Source organism: Galeopterus variegatus, unplaced genomic scaffold (genome assembly GCF_000696425.1).
Source record: "Galeopterus variegatus unplaced genomic scaffold, G_variegatus-3.0.2 Scaffold410, whole genome shotgun sequence".
Taxonomy (NCBI): domain Eukaryota; kingdom Metazoa; phylum Chordata; class Mammalia; order Dermoptera; family Cynocephalidae; genus Galeopterus; species Galeopterus variegatus.
In genome coordinates, this window is record NW_007726521.1 from 566,268 (window position 1) to 571,461 (window position 5,194).

Sequence of the window (5,194 nt, forward strand, 5' to 3'; positions counted from 1 at the left end):
CGGGGCGCGGGGACCGGGGGACGCCCGCCCGTGCTCAGTGGCGTCGGGGTCCCGAGTGGCACGTCCTCGGGGCGCGCTTCTCTCGCACCCGCCTGCGTCCCCAGCCCCGCTTCTCTCGGCTCTCGAGATGGCGTTGGCGGAAGTGGAGCCCCGCGCGGGGGTCGGGCGAGGCTGGCGATCAGCGCGGGTGACATGGCCTTTCTGTTCCCTCCCAGGCCCCAGTGCAGCCGTTCAACAACGACCCTCGCGTTTCCCCCATATTAGCTGGTTAGGGCGCACAGTGCCAACTACGCTGTTCCTACAGTCTAGCTTTTTGGGGACAACATAAAAAAAATTGATATGTAGTTTACACACAATAAAATGCCCCATTTAGGTGTGCAGATCGATGGGATGTGACAAATTAGACACCCGTGTAACCCTATTTGAACGTAGATGTAGACCATTTCCATCACCTCGGAAAGTTCCCTCGCTTCCCTTTCCAGTCAATCCATCCTCCCCTGTCCCCCACTGTTCTGACTGCCATCATGGCTTGGTTTTGCCTGTTCCAAAACTTTATAAAATGGGATCATTCAGTAAGTATCTTTGGGTCTAACATTACTTCTTAAATGGCCGTCATTGAGAAGGTGGCTCTTGGTGTTTCTGGTGCTCTTAGCTGCTTTAGGCCTGCCCTGTCTAATGTGGGAGTTACTAGCCACATGTGGCTGTGGAACACTGCAGATGTGGCAAGTCCCAACTGAGACGTGCTCCAAGTATATGCACCTGATTTTGGAAGGCTTAGTACAAACACAGGATGTAAAATAGCGCCCTAATAAATTCTCATGTCGGTTATGTGTTCAGATAATAACATTTTTGGGTACAGTGAGTTAAATAAGCTATGTTATGAAAATTAATTTCATCTCTTTCTTTTTCCTTTTTGAATGTGGCTACTGGAAAATTTAAAATTGCATATCTGGCTCGTGTAATATTTTTATTTGACTGTGAACAGCAGCCCTCTACACTGTCCTGTTTTATAAATACTTGGTTCTGCTCACTGCGTATGAGTAAATGAAAAACTACAGTTTTCATACCGGAAACCATCCTGATTCAAGGAAGTGATCTAAAACAGAGCCTGCCTTTTCCTTCAGTTTTAAAACTTCGTTTCAAACTTCCTTGTTTGCTTAGGAAGTAGAAAGGATTAGGTGTCTCTTTGGTACTAACTTACACTTTTCAAAAAGGCCTTTCTAAAATATGTAATGTGCTTTAAAAAATATCTTGTGTTTTTGAAAACACAAAAAACTGATAATTGCCTACAACCTAATCACCTAAATATATTAAAATTTAACATGGTGTATTTTTGACCAAATTAAGACCAAAATCTTAATTTAAAAAACATAGTATAGGTAATATTATATTCAGTTTTATATCCTGCTTTTTCTTTTCACGTAATGTAAGCATTTTTTTATGCGAAAAATTCTTAGGCATAATGTTACTTCACACGAAAGTACTCCAGTTTTCTTGACCATACTTCTATGGCATTTTTCGATATTGCTAACTTTTATAAATGGGGAGTAAGTCATTTTAACAGTATGACAGTGTCCTAATAAGGTATAGTTAGAGCACAACCTATTTGTCCCTTAATCCCACTGGAATGGTGAACTCCAAGAGGGCAGAGACCATGACGTTTTGTTCATCCTCATATCCCCAGGACCTGGGAACATGTCAAGTCCATAATAGATGTGCAATAAGTATTTGTAAGTTGATTGAATCAGTGAGTAGGTGGCTCTGAAAAATGATAACAGCTAACTTTAATTTAATGCTTAGTTAGGCACTCTGTGTAAATCCCTGAACAGCTCTCTAAGGTAGGTCTTACCACTATCCCTGTGTACTGCATGGATTGAGAAAATGCAGGTTCTGATAAGTTCAAGAATTTACCCAGGGTGATATCTGTAAGTGACAGAGTCAGAATTTGAACCCAGATTTTCTGACTCTAGAGGACGGGTACTTATCAAAATTGAACAAATCAACAGTGGGACAAGTAAGATAGGGCTGTGAAGAAATTATTACTGGAAAAACTTCCTGAGACAGTAGGGGGGAAAGAGATGAGTATTCAGATACATTTTGGAACTACAGGAAAAGCATTCTAGGTTTGGGTTGAGAATCTTTTTTTTTTTTCCCTAAAAGATGACCAGTAAGGGGATCTTTTTTTTTTGCCGTTTTCGTGACCGGTAAGGGGATTGCAACCCTTGGTGTGGTGTCACCCGCACCACGCTCAGCCAGTGAGCGCACTGGCCAGTCCTATTTAGGATCCGAACCCGTGGCCTTGGCGTTATCAGCACCACACTCTCCCGAGTGAGCCACAGGCCAGCCCTTGGGTTGAGAATCTTAAAGGTTATATATGTAGCTCAGGTAACTAGGTGACCAGTTGGCTAGTGAAGAGGTACAATGGTGTTGATTGTGATCATCTGTATTTTTTTTTTTTTTTTTTTTTTAAACTTGGTGTTGTCAGCACCACGCTCAGCCAGTGAGCTAACCGGCCATCCCTACATAGGATCCGAACCCGTGGCCTTGGTGTTATCAGCACCGCACTCTACCGAGTGAGCCACAGGCCGGCCCGTGATCATCTGTATTGTGTAGAAAGGGCAGGCCCAGGGACTCAGGGAAGCCACGGGATGGGACATGTATATTTTAGACAGCTTTAGTTTACTTGCCCTGGCCATGGTCAGCTAGTTCAAATTGAACTCACAGCTCTGAAGATAACTTTACACCTTCAAGTTAAGATAGTTTGTTTTGGAATATAAGCAGAGGAAACTACAAAAGCAGAATGGGCATTCCTTTGAGGAGGACAGACAAATAAGAAATGGGTAACTGAAATCATTCCTACCTGATTACATGTGTGCTTAATTTCCAAGTACTTTAAAAAGTTTGTGAATTACAATTGATGATGGGATTTATAGTTATTAGCTTTCGTTACTCTTTTTTTATTGGCAGCTGTAATTTTATGTTAGTGGTCTTACTCAGTTGCCCATTTGCCTGCCAGGACTAAACGAATAATACTGTGTTACACTTCTCACTGTGTAACTGAGACGCAAAAAAGATTACTCAAAGCAACGTGAATGCAATGAAAAGCCTGAGGGGACTGCACCTCAGCAACTCCTCTGTTAGAAGGAGAAACTGGGTACAGCCCCTATTCAAAGTTAGCTTCTGTTTTTTATTGTAAAGATAAGGAAGTTTCACAAGAAAAATCAGTTGTTTCAATCATTTCAAAAGGACACAAAGACATGGGCAGCAGTGGCAAAAGTTATCTGCAGCTAAGTATAGCTTAAACAATAGAAACTAGTAACATAATTTAAATTAATAATGTGACATTCCGAAGTACAATTCGTGAAAAGCTACATTGATCAAACCGTGATCATTATCTAATCTCTCCTTAAATGATTTAAGCAAAAGTTACATTCTTGGCTGGCCAGTTAGCTCAGTTGGTTAGAGCACAGCCTTGTAACACCAGGGTCATGGGTTTGGATCCCCATGACAGCCAGCCACCAAAAAACAAACAAATAAACAAACAAACAAAAACTTGCATAAGTTTAAAAAGAAAAAAGTTATATTCTTATGATTAAATTTAAGTATAATTGTCTCTAAAGTTTCCACCAATAAACAGCTTGCCCTTAGTAAACATTTTTTCACATTTTTCCCTACAGCAATTCTTTCAATATCTTTTAACAACAATCAGTATGTTAAATAATCAGAGTACATAATCCTATCCCTAAACAGTGATTAGAATTGAGTAGATGGGCTTTTGCCAGTTAGCTGTAGGCCGTTGCCTCCTAGCTAAGGACTTTTGTCCCATAATTTTTTTTAGCTAAAGAGCCCTGTCTAAAAATCAAATGAGACAGCCGGCCGGTGGCTCACTCCGGAGAGTGCGGTGCTGATAACACCAAGGCCACAGGTTCTGATCCTATAGTAGGGATGGCCGGTTTGGCTCACTGGCTGAGCGTGGTGCTGACAACACCAAGGCCACAGGTTCTGATCCTGTATAGGGATGGCCGGTTAGCTCACTGGCTGAGCGTGGTGCTGACAGCACCAAGCCAAGGATTGAGATCCCCTTACTGGTCATCTTTAAAAAAAAAAAAAATCAAATGAGAATCAAGATTTTTAACTGTCTACAATATTAAGGGCCTACTTTCATGTACATGGTGAAATTGTACACATACTCAATGGGAAAACCATAGTACTCAAAATAAAGAAAATCAAGACTTTATTGGGCTTTCTGTAAAACAAAAGGGTTTGAATCGGACAGCAGCAGCAAAGTTAAATAAAATTTTCTTATGACATAATATTTTCTATTTCCTGTTTGGAAATTCGTAAATGATAAAACTGATGGGGTAATGAAAAAGATTCGGTGTTCAGCATTGCTTAGTTAAGAAAGATACATTTATTATTAGTAATAATTATGTCAATAGCTAACTTTTATTCAAGTCTTACTATATGTCCCTTTTCTGCCAGGTGTCAGAAAACATTTTCTGTAAAAGGCCAGATAGTAAATATTTCAGGGTCTGTGGACCAGAAGGTCTCTGTTGTTGCAACTACTCAACCCTGCCATTGTAACACGAATGGATGTGGCTGTATGCCAATAATACTTGATTCATGGACTCTGAAATTTGAGTATCATATTCATATTCCTTTTTTGATCTTTTTTCAATCATTTAAAATTGTAAAAAACATTCTAAGTTTGGGGACCATACAAAAACAGACAGTGGGCCAGATTTGACCTGGGGCTGTAGTTTGCTGATACTACAGTATCATGATTAGTGTGATCATTTAATACTCACAGCCACCTATGATGTTGGTATGTTTTTTTTTATTGGCATATTTGTATGTACTCATTCATAACTGGGTGCTAAGAAAAAAGGAAAGAAAGAAAGAAAGATAGAAAGAAAGAAAAGACCACAATAATGTGTTGAACTTTCAGAAGGAGAGAACAAACCTAAGGATACTAGAGATGGGGGGGAGGGAGGGAAGGGGGTTGGGGAATGATAGGTCGGGTAAAGGCATAAAGAAAAATTACAATTTGTAATAAAGAATATGCTAATAAAAAAGAATTATAAAAAAATAGACTATTTAAAAAATTTTTTTATTTTATTTTATTTTATTTTATTTTTTCCTTTTTGTCTTTTTTTGTGTCTGGCAACGGATCGCAACCCTCAGTGTTGCGCCC

The 5,194-nt window shown here is 39.9% G+C and overlaps 1 protein-coding gene across 1 annotated transcript in view; it reads left to right on the forward strand.

Annotated features, from left to right (window-relative positions):
- CTPS2 (CTP synthase 2) overlaps window positions 1-5,194 on the forward strand; it is a 105,091-nt gene that overhangs the window by 229 nt on the left and 99,668 nt on the right. The window lies entirely within an intron of this gene.